The 19,814-nt window shown below is 36.3% G+C and overlaps 1 protein-coding gene across 1 annotated transcript in view; it reads left to right on the top strand.

The window, feature by feature from the left end:
• LOC103780053 (ral GTPase-activating protein subunit alpha-1-like) overlaps positions 1-19,814 on the top strand; it is a gene marked incomplete at its 5' end in the record, with an annotated part of 37,864 nt that overhangs the window by 15,234 nt on the left and 2,816 nt on the right. The window lies entirely within an intron of this gene.

The following is a 19,814-nucleotide window of genomic DNA, read 5'->3' as shown; positions in this document are numbered from 1 at the left end:
AACACCACTTTCCTTCAAGATGTGAAATTTGTTACACTTTTGATGTATAGATTTTTTGTTATTCAGCTCAGAATACAAAATTGTTGTCAAAACGATGTTATTGTCTTTGGAAAGATGTCAGAAAAGGCTTTTTTCTCTTTTTTTTTTTTTTATTGTTGGAACTGAAATCATGGGTTTTTTTGAAAGGGCTGCTCTTGGAAGAATAGATTTACCAACCAGAAATTAAAAAAACAGGTAAGTGAGTCACTTACACCTCTCCCCTTCTTAAGATTGAATTCTGTAATAAAATTGTTAATTGAATCTGCAAGAACATACTATTTTGTAATTTCATAAATTGAAAGATAAGGTTAAATTTTGATCAAAAACAAAAAATCTGTGCTTAATTTCCACCCAAGCTGTAGATAATTGTATTTGTCATGTGATAGGCTGGTTTTTTTCTAAGGCTGACTGTTAATATTTAGAGGGGTTTGGATTAGATATGATGAAGTGGATTTACGGATGAATGATGGATGGTGTTTGATATGATCACATTAAATGACGTTTGTGCCATTTCTGTAGATGACAGAAGTTGATTCATTGTATTTTTAAGTTTGAAAAGGTCTGATCTTTTTGTCATTACTCAAGTGGTTTAATCAAAAAATTTAAAATGTATTATCATCCTTATACCATGAAAACTGACGGCTTATAGCATGATGTTGATGTATAGTCATGAGCAATTGGAAAACAATTTACTTCGAAAAAGCAAACTTTCAGTACTAAAAAAAACCCCACAAACTTGTATGTTTAAACTTCTTTACAGAATATAGAAGTTGTAACAAATTCCTTGGACATAGCTTGTTCACGCCATGTCTAGGAATTGGCCAGTTTCTAAGAGCTGTGTATTGCACCTTAACTTTTTAATTCAGTTTTCCAAATCGTACTTTTTACAAGCATCAAAGTGCTATGTCATTTATGACATAATGTGGCCACCATTATAGTGGTAGTATTTGTCTCCTAATATAGTTAACATGATAACTGGAAAGCATTACACATATTTCATGTTAGCTGCCATTGGTTGGTGGGGTTTTTATTATCACTTGATAAGCTTATAAAGCACCAGTTCATTGGGCACTGGTGTTAAGGGGCAGCTTTGTTAAACAGTTGGTGGAATTCTTTTTCCACTTGGCTTGGAGTGTCTTTATACTCAGTGCTTTGTATAATACTTAAAAAAAAAAAAATAAAATGGGCGTGTGGACAGTTCTTTAAAAGCTGTTTGCTTGGCATGAAATTAGAAAAAACTCTAGAAAACTTCCATGGCTTGAAATTGGCTGTGGTGGAGTCAGTTGTGTTGGTGGAGAACAGAAAGAAAAAAAAAAAGTTAAACTTCAAAGTTTGGCCTAGCTCTCAGTGGTTTAAAAAACCCTTGATTAAAAACGTCATGGACATGCTCTTGCTGTTCAACTCAATACCCAGATTTGAGGTCAAGAAGGAATTTTCCCCTATACAAGAGTGGAAAGGACTGGTGGGTGTTTCCTGTAACATGGACATGGTCTGTTAACTAGGAATATTTGAAAATTGAATCCAATTATGTTCCTACAATAGCAGGGGGTTGAAGACATCAAGGATTGTTTCTAGCATCTCCCGCTTTTTTCCTCTAGCATATTTTAGCTATGGATGTAGCAGTTCAGTACTGACTTTCAAGTTTGTTGTGTATTGAAGGGCTTGTGGGCTGAAATATTATATGGCCTGTAATTAAATAGCTTTTCTGAAGATCCTGCCAGACTTAATGTCTTTTGCAGAAGATGGGACACATTGATCAAGGTGGTCTTTCCTTCTGCTGGCATGTTTCTGAAACAAAGAAAAAGAGGGCTCAGAGTGTTGAAAAAATACATTCAAAGAGGGAGGAAAAAAGAAACAGAAAAGCTGTTTTTCAGTAGGTACACCAAAAGCAGAGGCCCAGCTGGAAAAGTGAAGTTGGAAATCAAGGCTGCCCACATGTCCAGGGCTGTAACAGTGTCAGTGAAAGAATACTGAAGTGACCTGCTCAAAATGAATTTTTGTTTACTTATGAATAAATAATATACTGGAGCAGTGTTAGTTTATTTGAAACTTTGATGATGGTTAGTAGAAATTCAGTTAATTGCAGATCTTGAGGGAACAAGAATGCTTGAAACTTATGTAAAACAGAGCACATTTCAATCCCTACACTTCTGCGTAAGCTCTCCCTTTCCTGTAGCAGACCAGCAGAAATAGTGAACTTCAGCACTAGCATCATCAGTGTATGGAAGCCTCTGTGCCTGCAGGTGTATGGTTCATATCACTGTGCTGTGTAACACTTGATGGGCACCTTTTAACTCAATATGGAGTTGATGATATATATATGTAGGTCTGTGCTTATCTGTTTTTGAGGAATATTTGCAAGGTCACATTGTAGATCTTGTAGATCATTGTCATGATAGATCACGATAAACTTTTAGTTAAACTAGGACTGTGTGGATTTGCTTGTGTATGGGATGTGAAGAAGGAGGCACTGAGTTCGGCCCCCCTACGTCCATGGTGGGCTTATCTGTCCTCTGAGTTAGTGCATTTTCTAAGTGCAGAACAGACTGAAAAAAAATGAGCTGTTGTTTGTAATGATCAGGGATATTCAGTCCTCTTCATGTAACCCGATTGCAACTATTTCCTTATTGCGCTGGTCTGTTAACCACGATGTGGCAATGTCTGTGTGAATGGTTTAATGATGGTTGCATGGATACAGGAAATTCTGCTCATCTCCCTTTCATAATCTGCAATCCTGACTTGGAGCTTCTATTGTATGGTCTGATGTACCTGTCTGAGGTGGACAAATTCTGTCACTCACTTTCTTCTTTCTGACGTGATCTTGATACTTCTGATAGCAAACTTAGATCACAAAACACTTTGAGTTTTCTTAATGATTTTTAAAGATTTCATCTGCTGTGGTTTTATTCTCTGCCCAGAATACTATAATGATATGTTTCCATATTGTATTATTTTAAGTTTCAAAATTTTCTAAATTTTAAATCAGCAAATGCCAGTCATGCATGGCAGGTATCCTGCTTTAACTTGATGTTGGACTTACTCATTGCTGCAGTGGTGTGAGGAGACTATTGCCGTTTTGGGTGGAGTTTCTGCATTGATTTGTGGAATTTGCTTTAGTTTCCCCTTCAAGGATTCTGCAGTCCCTCAGTATCTGGCTTTCTTGTAAGAGTGTCCCCTTACCAACAGGCAGCATATATGCACACAGCACCAGGTGACTCACACAAAATACTTGTATTGTCTTGCTAATGAAGCAGCAGTACCCCCTTCTTCATCTTATAGCAGATGTGTTTCTTCTTCTTGCATTTGTGGTCATCTTAAGCAGTACATGCTTATCTCCTGAATATACTCCAGCTGCACATATACTAAGGAAAACTTCTAAGACACATAACTGCAGCTGTAATAATGGGACTGAATGGTGAGAACAGTAATTTTCACTATGATATGGAATATGCAGGCCAGTATTTGGGGCATTGTTTAATAAATTGCACTGAAATTCTTGATAGCAACAGGTTTTTTTCATAGCTTGTATCTCAGAGCAACCACTTCGTCATATTCTGAATTCAGAATCTACCATATTTAGGAAATGGAGCAACACTAAATGTTTTGAACAATGGAGAGTGGTTTCATATAAAATTTTACTTGAACTTCCTGAATAAATAACAGATGTTAGCCAGATGCCAAGAGGTACACCAAGGTAATGTTCTATACTTGGTGCAGTAGGCACCTCCAGTGATCCAACTTGTTAAAATTATTGCAACAAAACAGGAAAAATACTAGAAACCATGAGAGAGTGAAATTCCAGTTTTGAAACATTGCGAATTGTGAATAATGATTTGTGAAGAGTGTTACTTTTTGCACATCGTACACTCATTTTGGAGTGTTAACAGTTAGTCGAAATTATTCCTAGTTACACTTTAGATAGTGCAATTCAGACATCATGCTTTCTGTCTTATGTAGTATTCCCCTCCCAAAGGATGCTACCTAATATGGATATAAAGACACAGTAAGAAATCCTATTTAGCATCTTTTAAATCTGAAATGTGTTGACATTTTAGAACATGTGGAATATAGATGACCGGTTTATTGACTGTTTTATCTATAGTCATCATAGCATAATTTTCACTTCTTTATAATCTACAAAGTGTTTGACCCTATGTCAAGAATTGGCATTTCTTTTTTTGGATTTATTTTTTTTAGTCATATTAAACAGATTCATTTGAGGAAAAATATAACACTGGTTTAATTACTCCATCTACAAAATATTATAGAAGAAATAATATTTAAATAAATAAATATAATACTTTTTTTTTTTTAAATCAAAACTGGAAAATTTACATCCCCTCTCTTCTTTTGACATTGTATTCCTAAGCAGTTGATACTTCATGTATTGCAGCCAACCTTTTTAGATAGTTGTCTCCCAGAGAAGGGGAAGATATTAACCCTGTAGGGTATCTGACAAGACCGTAACTACTTATGAATAAAATAATGTGTTTGAGTGGTTTGTTGAAAGTTTCCACTGTTTTAAAAACTCCTAGCTCAGAAGAAGCCTTTTTGTTTGATATGATACTCAGCTGCCCCAGAAGGGGTTTTACTTGAAGTGGTAGTGTGGCAGTTTGTTGTCCCTGCTTGTTCATCACCTGCCTCAAAATAGAATTATAGACATGGGAAAGCTAATCTTTAAAAAGAAAGTGTTCATTAGCAGTGACATACAGTGAGAAGAGTATTTGTGAGATTCTCTGGCCTCATTTGTCTCATTTAATTAAGAATATTTGTTTGAGTTGTATTTTCAAACTGGAATTTGTGAAGATTTTTGAGATGTCTCATTAATAAACCTACAATTAAAGCTGGAAAGCAGCGATCTTGGCGATGCCAGTTTCCCTTCCTCTAAGCCCAGTTAAGTTTTCTATTTCACAGATGCACGAGCATCTGTAAGAAAAACATTAATACAGTGATACTGTGTTAATGGTGCCTGTGTATCAGGTAGAAAAGGCATAAAGGGTGCTCTCTCTCTCCGTAAATATGTATCATGAATTAATTTTTCCCAGTGCCGCTAATTAATTTTGGTATAGTGAAAGGAATAATGCATACCATTACAAATGGTCTTCTAGTATGCTCTGGCTTAGAAGGTTTTTTTTAACTGCCCTATGCTAAGATTCTCAGCAAACTTTGCTATATTTCTGGCAGTGCAATGTTTCTACATTTAAAAAGGTTGTAACATACCTGTTACTGAATTTTCTGTCATCACAGGTGAGAAGAAGCAGGCATTAAAAATAATGCTTGATACATATTTTAGATACTATCCTATATGCTTTGCAACAAAATAATTGAAAATTTCAGGATATCAGTGAATATCCCATCCCTGAATCATAGTATTGTAGCTTTATATGATAGGAGTTGAAGTAAGAGCCATGGATGAGTTCATCATCTAACCCGCACTTTTTTTTCCAGAAGAAAATAGTTATTTCCAGTATCTATTTTACTGTTTAGCAACAAAAATTGTTTTCTAAGTTCAAGCAAGAATCATAAGGTAGAGAACATGATGTTCATCCTTCCCTGTACTTTGACTTGCTCAGTTTTACTGCTCTCCCAAATCCTAGTTCTGCTGACAACTCACTTCTTCTTTTAATAATTCAAAATGTGATGAATTAAATGCCTGTGTACAATAGTTTAACATAAAAAAATTGAAGCTTTCCAAGGCATTTATAAGTATCTCATTGCTTTAATACACTGTTTAGGTATTCCAGTTTCAAGGAATCATGTGTAACAGTTTCTCTGTGCATTATAAGAAGACCTAAATACAAGAGGAAAGTTTTGTATTTCTGTTTAAAGACGTGAGTGTGTGTGTCCACTTCTAGGTGTGCAATGACATTAATAGCTATTTTTATTATCTCTGTAGATTTTTTTCCCTGAATTAATATATCCAATTAATGGTTTTTTTTCTTTGATGTCACAAGTATGTTTGAACAATAAGAAAGTGTTGTAAGGAAAACTCCAGGGGAAATACCAGGAAGATTTTGTTTCTTGTAAACAATGGATGGCTAAAGTGCTCAGAATGGCAAACCACTAATGCAAAAAAAGCAAAACAAGCAGTACTTAAATAGCTGCTTCATTTAAGAATGTTCATATGCAAGATTAGTGTTTTAATGTACAGAGAATCTGGTGCAGCTTGAAAGATCTCATATAAAGGAATTGTGTACGTCAGTGCAGTGTAATGGAATCATCTGAAGTAACTTTTGTATGCATAACATCACAATGAAGTTTGCCCAATTAAAAAAAAGGCCAAATGAAAATGTAGCCAAGATTCCAAAGCATAAATTGTGCTTTTATGTTTGCGAAGTATGGTTTGAAATTGTGTCTTAGGGACATCTTACCTAACTGTATATCTAATGCTGCTCTGTAAATGAGGAGAGTATTGATTGGCATATGCTGCTTAAATCGATCACCTTGACAGCCAGAATTACAGTAATCTGTCAGTATTAATGACTGTCTTTCAAGCCTTGATACCTCTCCTTCGCATGTCTTGTCTTGCCTCACTTCTGTTTGAAGTGCACTTTCTTGCAACCTGTGGTTTTGTCAGGGTAGGTGCTTTTGTAGTGTTTTTTTTTGTCCCTTGAGTCCTATTTATTGGCTTGATCATGCTATTAGAGTTAAAATGCAGCACCAGGGAGCAAAAGTAGGCAGTGTTCTGAGTAACAATTGGACCTCAGAGGTAGTGCAAGCCTGTTCTCAGCCATCATTTATTAGTTACCTGTTGAAAGAATAGGATTGCTTTGCAATGAATAATTCCAAAGCATCACTTTAAATGCCTTTGATTTTAGCCACTAGAGACAACTGATTGAACCAACAGTTGTGATAGGTTTTTAAACTCTTCCCTTAGTGCTTGTCATATAGACATTTCAAAGAACTGCTGGAGAAATACTTGCAGACGTGTGTACCAAGCTGCTGGTTTTGTTGCATTTTCATGTAGATATAAACACCATTTCAGTTGGTTTTTATGTATTTTTAATATGAGGGGTAAATTGGAGTGTGAAGCTTGAAAGCTTTGTTGCAACATAGTTTTTTTTTTTCCTGAATGAAGTCTAAGTGTTTTAGCAAAACACGAATACATACTTTTCTTTAGCAGCAGTTCTGGATTTGTACGTATTGAGGTAAACACGTTTTCTTCAGTAGCTGCCCTGCTTCTAATCCCAGGGAACCTGCCTTCTCTACCCCAGGTAGCTCTTGAGTCTCTGCCTCTTCTTATGGGCTGTCTGCAGACATGAACTAAGAAGTTGGGAGCACCTGTTAAAGTGGTGTGGTGTAAGCATATGGGTTCAAGGGTAGTAATGTTGTCATCACAAGATATCTATAACTTGTTTTAAAATTAGTAGTACAGCTTTATTTTTTTAGTTACTTTTCCTTAATGAAGTGCATGGCATTCTCATGAAAGTAGTAAAAAAGCAAAATATCAAATGAGACAAAACATTGATTTTAATAACCCAGTTTTCTACTGATAATTGCAGTTATAAAGAGCTGAGTGTTCTGTTGATGTTGTAAACAGTTACAGGGAAGACTCAAATCTTTCTTTACCATTAAGAAAAATATATTCCAAGTTCTCTTACTTCTACATTCTTTCATAAATTGAATTTACCCATCTGAAGGGGGAGTTATTGGTTCTACTGATTTCTGTATAGAATATGGGTATGCTTATACTGGTGGCATTCTGTTTTAGAATAAAAGGATGTCAGTGGGCTGCCCTGAAAAGTTGTGAAGTGCTTTATCAACCTCCTAGAACTTCTGAATTTGGATCTGTAAGTACAGTTCTCCTGAGGGAAGTTGTTCTTTGTTAGTGTATCTTTTTAAGGTAGGAAATTTTTATATGTTGTAAGCTAGAATTTGATAAGAGCAATCACTCTTTTGTTATGAAATGTGTTTTAAATGTGTGTAGATCCCTCTTTGAAACAAAAATTTGCAGGGAGAACGCTAGGAGTCCTTAAATTGGAATGAAAAAGATAAAGTAGTTCAGTCTTATGCAGAATTGATTGTCTTGCATGTAACACAAAATGACAGGTTTTTTTGTTAATACCTACTTAACCTTATTAATTAATTAAACATTTTGGGTAACAAAAGCCCTTTGTTAAAATGTTAAGACTCTTGCCTCTTTAAGGTGTTAAAATTCATACAGATGTCTTTGATAGCTCTCAGAAGTCTGTGAATAAAAGCAGGGAAGATGAAACATTTTTTCCTGACACTTCTAAGATTTAAAGAAAGGCATGTTTTTAAACTATTTAAACCCCATTTTTATGTTGCAAAAGACAGTATTGTTTATTGATTTAATCCTTTTCTAGTCATAAACTCACCCCTAATAACAGATAAGTGACTTCAAACAACTTGAAATATTTATATGTTAAACACTAAAAGCTGTGTATATAGGAAGAGTAAGTGTATCCATTGTATATGGTTGATTCTGATATTAAATTGGTGGGAAATGGGGGAGATTATTTGTAACAAGCAATACCGGCAAACAATAATGTCTGTGAGACAGAGTGAGGTTTTCAAGTGAGTTGAGTAAGATATTGGCAAACTGTTTCTGCATCATTCCGCACATGGCAATCAGGACAGTTGGGGCATGCTTTCCAGTGCCAGCAAGAGGGATTAGGAGATGATAGGTACCAAAAAACAATTGGGAGATTAATAGATGCTAGCACATTGGTTGTCTTTGTTCTCCTAAAGGTCTGTATTTCAGTTACTGATAAAAGGGGTTATATAGAATACCTGTCAGTATATGGAAATATCTCGCTGGAGATGGAATGTACTTCATGTAACAATATTCACAATATTCAAAATTGTAACAAAAATGGATGGATGGATGGATGGATATAGTCTAATCTGCACATGCCACATACTTAATGGAAAAATGGAATAAACTAACATAAAGCAAGGATTAAAAGTTAGTATTACAGTAATTGGAATTACCATATGGTAGTCTGAAGGACGTGAATCCTAATCATAGCCTGGCCAATCAAATTAATCTCAATATACTTTCTAGACACTGAGAAAATAGTTTAATTGCTGATTAACTGCACCTGAATAGATCTGTGGGTCACAAATATATCTATCTCCTTCTGAATGCTTCTCCTCCCGAACACAGAAGAATGCAGGCTATTAGCAAATCTTTTAATTTCTGCCTGCCAGACCATAGTTACCCTCCATCTGTTCTTGCCAATTGTGGAAAAAGGTCAGTTTTCAGCAAAGCCATGCATCTCATAGAAGGTATGTGAAGTGAAATTTCACAAGGGACACGATGGATCCTGATGCTTAGTGATAAACCTTTGGGGCCAGCAGGGTTGGCATATGGTTCAGCATGATATGAAGGCTTGGGTTCCCTGGCTTCACTTCTTTGGCGTGGAACTGATAAAACCTGGCTCTTAAGTATTGTTTCGCTGGACACCAATCATGGGCAGCAGGAACTGCCCATTTAACTCTCTGTGGGAAGGAAGCCCAGGCTGTGTTCACAATAGTGCCATTGTAGTGCTGCAAACTGCTCTCAACAGCTTGACAGCACTGGGGAGGAGGGCTAAGGGCCTTCTTTACTAATTGCCTTCAAAATAAAGAAAGAGGGAAGTAACTGAAAATTGATATTTTCTTCATTAAAGTAGAAGAAACCTGTCTTAGACTTTTAAAAACCATTTTTAAAATTGACTTTACTGCCCTCTGAAGAAATTTATAAGTATATTATCTCATACTGGTACTGCAGCAACCCGGGGCAAAGAGAAAATGCTCTCTTCAACTATAACAGAAAAGAAGAAAGATAGTTGTAAAGTTCAGTAAAGTACGGATTGGAATTAATGACAAAATTTCTTGTGTGAGGTTTCTTTCTTACTGTGTACAGCGGAATTGCAAATTATGCATGTCTTTACATGCAGTCTTTTTTGCTGGACAATCTTTAATGCTAATATAATTTCATGCCTGTGTAATTTTACAGTTTGTAGTGATGTGTTCATGAAAGGTATTTTCTTTACTGTTTCATCAAAGAATATGTCTGTATATGTGGAGGAAGTATTTAAGAGAGAAATTTAGACATTTGAATATATGAACGGTAGGCTTAAGCATTCACCTAGGACCAGAGAGCAAAAAGCCAGTTTTGCTTCTGTATTTTTACACTCATCGACCATAACTACTTAAGTTAAAACTGACGCAAGTGTCAGAGTGGGGGTAAATCCCCCTCCCAAAATCTGGGGTTAATATGTGGGGCTGCCATTCCCCCTGGCCTGTATTATTTATGGGCTAAAGTGGTGACTGCAACACCTTAGCACCTCTCCTCGGCATATCTGGTGCGACACCCCCATGAACCCTCGGTCCCTTGGCTGGCCGTGCCTCCTGCCAAGCTGCCGTTGCCAGGTGAGCGGCTGCCTGTGAGCCTGAAGCAGTGGCAGCTGTGACGGGCTTCAGTGAGCACCACATGCCTCCTAGCTTCATCGATTCCTGTCTTGGATACATTAGTAAGACAGATCCTCCCTGGAAGTTGGAGTAGGAATTCTGCCCGCATAAGGGCTTCGGCAGTATGCCCTTCACTGCTTTGTTTCCATCTCCGTTGCCTGTTACTAAACGTGGACAAGGGGGCTGTTTGTACATACTGTGGTTAGCCTTCTAACCACACAGCCAGTAAAGTTAATGAGTAATCTCTTACAGTGTTGAGGCATTTGTCCTTCCAATACTGCTAGCTATTTGATCTTACTTTCTTTTTCACTTCATGCTAAAATGCAGTTCAGCATTTGTGAAACCAGCAGTACATGATAAATGGTACCGAAACTGAGTCTTTCTACCATATGTTTGTGTTAACATGCTCCTGCTGTATTTCAAGCAGATAATTCATTGAATGCCCATTCTTCCTCTTACTGCAGAGTAGATTATATTTAAGTCAAGATTAATGGATAGATTCTGATGTTAAAACCCAGTCTCTGAGCCTGTCATTCCCTAGAGGCATATAGTGCATTAGTTTAAGTCAATATGCCGCTTATCATAGAAACTATGACACTGTCTTAAATGACAGTTTACTGTACTTTGTTGCTGCCTGCTCTGGTAATAAAATCACTATATTGTGTTCTTAATAATTACAATATTAAATAGAAACTTAATTGGATTACTGCACATTTAGATACAGATAGTTCTTAAGTAATTGTCCACTGTAAAATTTCTGATATTCATTTCTTCTCTCATGAGGTGTGCTCTGTCAGTGTCTAAGCTTAATAGCTGTAAAAAGTGCTGAAAACAGATCTGCAGTGGGGGTTTTTTGATGCAAAGGACTATCTTTTATCAAGGTTTTAAAACCTTGTTGTTTTTAAAATCCTTCCATAAGATGCTTTCATTTGCCAAAGTCCTTATAATAAAATAACTTGAGGATTCTACAGAGTTGAAGAATTCAATGAGTAGTGTTAATTCAGATTTTTTTTCCCTTAACTTTGAAATTGCTAGAAGTCTGAGCATCAGTTTTGTCATTTTTGCTGCCTGAGCAGATGATTGAAATTCAAATTTGTTCAGTTCAGTAAGTATATATTTTTATATAGTTATCTTAAAAAAAAAAAAAACAAAACCACAATTTTTTGACATAGCTGTTTTTTATATAATTAAATTCTGCAGAACTATTTCTACTAAAATTAAAATTTATGTTGTACATCACACTTGCACTTTATTTCTGTATGTCTTTATTAAGTGCCTTTTGTAAAGGAGCTTGGTGCCTACTGGTTACATTTTTCATTTCATAATTGAGCATTTTAAGTGGTTAAGCACAGTCCAAATTTTATCCAATTGCAGCTTGTGTTAATGGTGCTGAACTCACCCTGCCTTAGCACCTGTTCTGGATTTGGAGTCATCTGGCAGCCCGTGGGACTTAGATAAAGAAGTACCAGGTGTCCTGCCTGGCTCTTAATTGAGACGCAATGTAAACAATACAGCCTTGGCAATATGGTTATAGGAATGGATTAAAGCCCAGCTTTGTCTGCACTGATGAACCACAGCTTTTTCTTCCTCGATGATGTTATAAGCCACTGAAGAATTTAGCTGTAAGCTCTGATGGAACAACATGAAAATAAACAATATATCAAGGATTTTCCTAGAAGGGCCATGTTGCAGAAGGTTAACTGTATAGGGTTTTCTAGTGAATGCACCAATTACAACTTCCTGCAGTAATTTAGCAATTTTGAAGGTACTCACACTGGAAAAATGAAGATTCTTACATAAATTCAGATAAAGTCAATGCCTTTCAATATATAATGAGTTAGTAGACAATGTGGAAAGCTATAGCGTTGACTTGGAAACACAGTGGCTGCACATTTATGTAGCCTATGTTTACCTTGCAGGACTTTTAACCTTACAGTAGATATGCTGGAAGTAATCTCCTTTAGCTTAAAAAAAAGCCTCTACATAACAAAAATGTCTTGTTATAATTTGCCTGGTAACTTTTAATTTATTACAGATTTATTGAACTTTTTAACGGTATAAAAAATGAAAAGTAATTTTCATTGTATTCATTTAACAAACGATGCAACTATGTGCAGCAGAAAGAAATGGCAAGATCTGGAATGATGTGATTCATTTCTGTGGATTTATGTATCATATATTCCCATATTTTCTTCTTGAAGAAATATGGCTGAAATTGCCTCAAAAAGTCCTTTTACAGTTACAACTTGTATTGAAAAAATTTTTATTAAAGATGTTAAATATTACATTTTATGTTTGCATAAATTCTGCAGTGTTAGTCTATTACTTGTTTTTCACATTTATTTACATTTTTAATGAGATATCTGCCTTAATTAGTAGACTGTTATATATGTGTTATTTCTTAAAATTTGTGATCTTGGATAATTAACACCAAGTCCCTTCTGCAGTTTTAAAATGTTTTCATGAAATGCAACATAAAAGTTTACTCTTATAAAACTGTCACTAGTATTGAAACTGTGGTTTCAGTAATGAAAAAAAATCAGCTTAGAAGACTATAAATTTTTTAATTCTTTCACCTGTTTAGTAGTGTCAAGCACAGTAATTTTTTTTTCCTTCTCCTTCACCTGAATAACTTGCATCAGATATGAGGAGAATGAACTGAATTCTGCTTTATGAATCATCAGTGTTGTGGCTAAGTTCCAATTGCATATGCAGAAGCTGCTTTCATTTACAGCATAGCTGTGTAAACAGATGCACAGAGCAAAACATTTATATGCCATTTTCAACACTGGCAGTATTTGAGAAATAGAAAAGAACCCAAGCTGACTTTGAGATATCAAATTGCCTTGAGTAAACAGAAGTTGCAGCTGGAAAAGAAGTCTCTATTTGTATACTGTGCAAACTAGATGTGGAAATCACTGAAATGCAATAAATAGGGAACACCATGATGCCACTTCTACAGAGTCATTTTTCAGAATATGAGAAAACTTTAACTGTTCCTCTCAGTGTGGCCAGTTGATACTGATCACCCACCTACATACAAACTGCAGCTAGTTGCAGGGCTTCCAACACTGGATCAATAGCAGCCCAACTTACATCCTTAATTCTAAGAGCCAACAAAGAGTACAAATTGCTGTGACTCAGTATGAGTTCATCTGGTTTGACAACCACTGCACAATCTCTTCTTTCAGAGTGAGATTTCCCAGGAAAAAACTTTCATTTCTGTGATGTGTGGGTTTTGTCCTGTCTTCCTTTATAGGTCAAATTCTGCTACGGCTAACTTTTCCTTCCAGCTTCTGTGAAATCTTGGTCCTAACCTTGTAAATGTTATCTTCTTACGGGAAGCAATCCTCCTTTCACATTTTGATGTCAGGAATTGTAATTTACTAGGAAAAATCTGCCGAGTAAAATTGATGCTTTCATCAACCTACATACGTCAAACTGTAACAATTAATTCTGTGGGGTTTACACACGTTTTCAGGTCAGGGAGCAAGAAACTTAAAATCTCCATTCACTTTGCCTCACTGTTTCTTTGTTTCCTTTGGTCTCTAATATCCTGGGTGTGGTTTTGTATGTTGACAATACTACAGATTTGGGGGTTTTTCTAGAAAAGAAGAGCTGTGCTTCTAAATATGCTGAGGAGGAAAATGTAGTCAACAAGAGTGTTGCATCTTATGTAGCTTGTCTTAAAATATTCTTAAAATATTGTTAATCTCTTTTATATTAATAGTGTATAGGTGCAACTAGAAAACCTTTTGCAGATGTCCATTGATCCTACAAACAAGTATCTCTAGGTGGAGGATTTTCATTTTCCATTAAGGGTGGAGCAGTGCTTTGCTTTCTGCTTATCTAAATTATTTTCCAAATGCCTTGCAGACAGTCATACTCTCCATAATCATATCAATATATAGACTTCTTAGATTATTTTGCTAACTGTTGGAATTGCCAGGGATGAAGCTGTACATGTATTTCTGACAGTAGTTTGTAATTTAACCTAAAAAAGTCCATCTTGCTGTTTAGAAATGCATTCTCTGTCTTTTTTTTCCTAAGAGATATTTCTAGATAATCTAGAATAATCTTTTTCCTAGCACTGGAATCAAAGAATCTCAGGTGCTACATACCATCAGTATTGTGATTGCATATTCCAATACAGTTATATTGTAAGATACCACATGGGTGTGCACATATCTATTAATACAGAAGCATTAGGAGGGAAGATTTATGAATAAAACTTTCATGGAAGTGTCTAATTTTTATTTTTGTTCAGTTTTTCTGAATGGGAAATACGGTGGTGGGGAAAAAAAGACTGATAAGCCCACATTTTTGCTTCCTTTCACAAAGGGAGTAATTTTGTTATAATTCTGTTGTTTGGGGTTTTTGTTTGGGTTTTTTTATTTGTTTGTTTGGTTGCTTTGGTTTGTTGGGTTTGGGTTTTGTTTTGTTTTGTTTTTTTCCCTAAAAAAGAAAAAAAAAGTTCTTCTATCAGCCTACTGAACTTGACCTGCTCATCGGTAGGGGTGTAGGAATACCTGTGGCATTGTTCAGCTTACAACTTGGAACTTCAGAGTTCTAGGGTGTTACCTGAACTGTAATGATCTAGATGCATTTTAATCATCCAGACATCATCTATAAGTCACCTACTAAAATGGAATCTGAGGCAAAACACTTTATTGTCATATCTGAAGGGATAAATACTTTCTTTTGACTTTTCAAAAAATAGACTTTCAGCCATTGATGACTTTAGGTGCTTCAAAAATGCATTCCTTTTAAATTTTGTTGAACAAATTAAATATTGATCTGACAAATATTTCCATCAGCATTTTAGTGTATTAATGAACTTTGTATCTCTTCAGCCCTTTTTGAAGTTTCTGTCATTGAGTAGGTTCCCCAGTATTAATCGTTCCCCTGAAAAGCTGCTGAGGAAATATGTCTTGATAAAACGTTTTCTGTCCTTTTTTCAAAAGTCTTGAGAGCATTTATGCATATAACTTCTCTGCTGATCTGACCCATGTTCCTCCCAACTGGTCTTATAGGCGTCCAAGCCTAAAATATAGGTGATGAGAATCTCCACACAGCAAATGCCTCTGAATCTCTTGGATGCCTCTGAAGTTCACAGGTACCTAAAGCTTTCAGTGCCACCCTTCCATGGGCATATGCCCAGTTCATGCCTCTCTTTATCCAGTGAGTAGGCAGGTTTTTTTTTTTCTCATCTAACCTGCAAGGCAGCACTGCTAAGGGTTTTGAAGGTATACTTGCTGGATTAGAGCCCACACAAACACAACAGGAGGTAACTCCATGGTTATGTCAATCAGCCAAGAAATGAGAGAGCAGTTTCCAATTTTAAGGCCACATCTCCTGCCTCTTAGAAAACTGTTCTAACCACTGGGACTGAGGACATTTTGTAATCAGGCACACTCCGTTCACTGCTGAAATTGCTCTTCATTTCATAAAATAAGATCTTCTCAGAACCACAGGGAAAGTACATGCTCATCTGTATAGCCTAATGGTTATGATACTTTGCTGGGAGAGGAGAGTCCCTGAATCCCAGTCCCTGTTCAGGAAGCGTTTGTTATCAAGTGGTCCTTGGAGCAGGCACTAGGATTTCTTCTCCAGCCCTGTTGTGAATCTAGCGCTTAGATGCTCTGGCAATAGATTGATTACAGAATTGTGAAGTGTCGTGTCCTTAAAGTCTTAGAAATTTTACTCCATGATGTTTTAGGATTATTATTCCCTGGATGATTCTAACATAGTAATTATGCATCCACTCTTCTTTAACTGAAAAATACTAGGTAGGTTTATTGTAATGCATATTACTCTGTTCTTAAATTGAGAGGTGTGAATAAGAAGAGTGGAAAGAAAATGTGTAGTCAGAATGATACAATAAATCTATGGAAATTACTATGGGGGGATTAATTCAACAGAAGAACTTGAAAGCTAGAGACAGTAGAAGAGGCTGAACAATGGAAAGTACAGGATGTTGTGGAGATTGAATGATTAAAATTACAGGAAAGGAAAAATAAAGGCTGAACAACTAGAGATGTGGGAAAATGTAGCAAATCAATTTCCTCACCAAACTGAAGGATGACAAAGCCACGGATTAAGAAAAATAAAGTTGGTAATGTGAGGGAATTGTGTTGGATACAAAGGAAAAAGATTAAGATGGTGGATGAAGATGCAAGGAGGAGAGCTTTTCTGCTTGCTTTTTGTGGAACATTATATTCTTAGCACAGATCCCACTGTTATTATACTGAGATGGAGTACAGCACAACACAGATGTTGTTTGGCCCCCAGAAGTAAAAAAGTCAAGTATAAAACAGAAGACAACAAATGAAGGCAGATACAATATTCAGGGGAGTGTGAAACTATAGTAGGCAGCAGGAACAGTTGTCATCTACACAGCAATGGACTTAAGTCTTCCAAGGTGTGTTCTTGTTTCTTTTTTGATAGCAAAGGGAAGAGTTTTGAGAGGGAATTTTGTGGACACTGACAGATACCTGGTGCTATGTATAAGAAGCCACATGGAAAAAAATTACAGAGTGCCTGTCCAAAAATGTCAAGGTGAATGAGGGAGACTGTCTGTGTTAACTGGCTGGAGGCAAGAGTAGTTTTGATAAAGCTGATCAAGTAGGTATGGACTGTAAAGTTAAATTAAGTAGCCTGCACTTGTTCTAGGGGATGGCAGACTGTCGGCCTATCTGGAGAGAATGCCCCATCTAAGCACTGCATTCCAAAAGTGGGTTCACAGTGCTCCAAGTAGATAGAAGAAGGAATAAAAATTTTATTTGTTGAAGCCAGAGAAAAGGATATGGCAGTAACTGAGATGTGACATAAGAGCCTAGGTAATTTGTTCGTGTGGATGGCCAGAAAAAGTTTTAGCTTAGAAAAAGTTTTAGCTTAGATGTGCAAAAAGCATCTGAAAGATGTAGCGTCTTCTGCCATCAGAGTCTTAAACAGAGCTTGAGTTAAAAGAGGAAGTGGTACAATCAGCAGTGACAGAGAGCTATTGGGTGCAAACATGAGATGTTCTTTTTCAGACAGATTAAGCACAAGTAGGTGATCTGACAGCCAGGATTTCGGTGCTTGTTCCCAAGTGCAAATCAACAGGTCTAAAAAAATTGCACGTTTCCGGTAATAATGGAAAGTATAGTATTTTCAGTATTAATAGAAATAATTGCAGATTTAGAGAATAAGTAAAATTGATTGTAATGCAAATGAAATTTTGGCTGAAGTGACTAAATCTGAGTGATCTGTAAAGGTACAAGTCCTGATTTTTTTCTGGTACTGATTGTATTTTTCAGAACAATACCTTCTGAAAATGTATAATGAACTCATTAGATTTTTTGTTACACTTTTTGCAGATTACATATCTGCAAGTTTTTAGCTGACAGCTTTGGATGAGTGCCTGTATATCTTACCTTTTTATCCGTTCTCTTTTGTTCCAGTCAGCACCTTCTTCAGAAGCAGAAAGCTTACAACACTGTTGCTTAAGCGTTTAGTTATTCTCAGTGCCAGAGTCTTTCTCCATTGGTTTGTCCTTGCATCCTTCCCATTCCATCTTAATTGCTGATGCCAGTGGCAATATCCGCACGCAGTAAGAATACAGCTTGCATTGCCCTATTATTACTAGCCATTGAGTTTGTATGTGCCACGCAATTTGTAGGTGCTAATAACTCTTCCCTAGAGAGCAACAGTCTAAAGAAATAAATGTCTAGCCTATTAGATGTAATGCAGAAATTAACTGCTGGGGTTTTATGGTCACTCTTGCAGATAGTTATGTTCAAATACAGCATAGAACTAGATTCTCTCAGACACAAAAGCATACAAATCTGGAGTTTTAAAATAGCAGAATCTTCTCAAAGTGTAAGCAAATAGAAGATAAGTATCCCAATTTCAGCTACTCAGTCTCTAATACATAAAAGGAGTTCTTCTGAGGAGAGCGTCTCATTTCTTAGTGCAGAATACAGCAAGCTTTGGACTTGGTGTTCACATCAGATTTTGGGTTTTAAGCAGGGTTCTGTTTTTAGCAGGCTGCAGATGGTTTCACGCATTCTTAGGATGAGTGACAACCTGGCTAGCTGAATTACTTTTCTCTGGGTGTACTAAGTGTGCATTTGAATTGGACTTCTAGAACTGATAAAAGCATGTCTTCTTGACTGTGTGATGAAAACATCATTATCTTCTCAGTCAGCATCTGTGTCGAGACTTCTTTCTTTAGTTAGGAGATGGTACCTAGATTAGAGAATGGGAATGTCCTTGTCACATTCAAAGCAGTAACTTGCCTTCATTTTTGCCTTATTTGTGTATAAGCTTTGGATATAATAGGATAAACTAAAAGGTTTCCTCTAGAGACCTCTGAAAGTAGAGCATTTTAAAAGCAGGTAGGTGTCTCCACCCTACTTTTTCATGAAACATTTTACCCATTCAAGCAGACTTTTAAAAACAGCTTGTTTTGATAGGAGACTGTTCTCCTGTGGGCCTTCAGCCTTTGCTTCCTGGCAGCACCTTTGGTGCGAAAAGAGAGTGATCAATTGGGAGACTATCAGTGCCAGCATGCATAGAGTGATAAGTTAACACACCACTGGGAATTTCTAGGGCCCACCAAGATACTTCACTTCTAATGTGCTAACAAGCTCATTTTTCTACCTCTTGCCTCTTCAGTTATTTTTTTTTTTTCTCAGAAGAGCTTAGAAGTTGAGTGCATCAGGCATAATGAAAAGCTCTGTAGGAGGGAGAAGCAATAACCCCATTTTTCCCTTTTCAGCCAAATAGAAAATTAGTTTCTGGTAATACACAAAGGCCAGTATTTTTTGTGCAAGGGGCACTGCTGTGAATCAAAGGACTCTATTAACTGCTGAAAATTCAGCAGCTGTGAATCTCCCCCAATGAAAAAAGTGCTTTTCAACAAGTTGTGAGATACATAGTATTATTTAGACTTCAACCATCAGATTCATCCTCTTCCACTTATACATAGCCTCTTAAAAACTGCTATATTACTCTCTTCTGTTAAGGCTCAATACCGTGTTTATCCCCTAACCTAAGAACTGTTACAATGGGAGATTTTTATATTTTCTCTTGTCCCAGTGCTTCTATTATAGCTTTTCTAGACAGATTTCTGCTGAGGTTCAGCCATCTAAAGATCCAGAAAGAATTTGGAACACAGATTTTGGAGGGAAAATTGTTTCATTTCACTGTGTAACCAAATTGTAATGTAAGGAAATATGATGAAGATCATTTTATTCACTAGAGATTGTTTTCAGATAATATATTCTCTCTACTTTTTTTTTTCATATTAAGATGTATTGCAAAATCTACTGTAAATATTATACAGAAACTGACTGCAAAAATGTTTTGTAGGG

Source organism: Merops nubicus, unplaced genomic scaffold, assembly GCF_000691845.1.
Source record: "Merops nubicus isolate BGI_N331 unplaced genomic scaffold, ASM69184v1 scaffold14379, whole genome shotgun sequence".
NCBI lineage: Eukaryota > Metazoa > Chordata > Aves > Coraciiformes > Meropidae > Merops > Merops nubicus.
The sequence above is the reverse complement of the archived record's forward strand: the minus strand, read 5'-3'. Positions and strand labels throughout refer to the sequence as shown.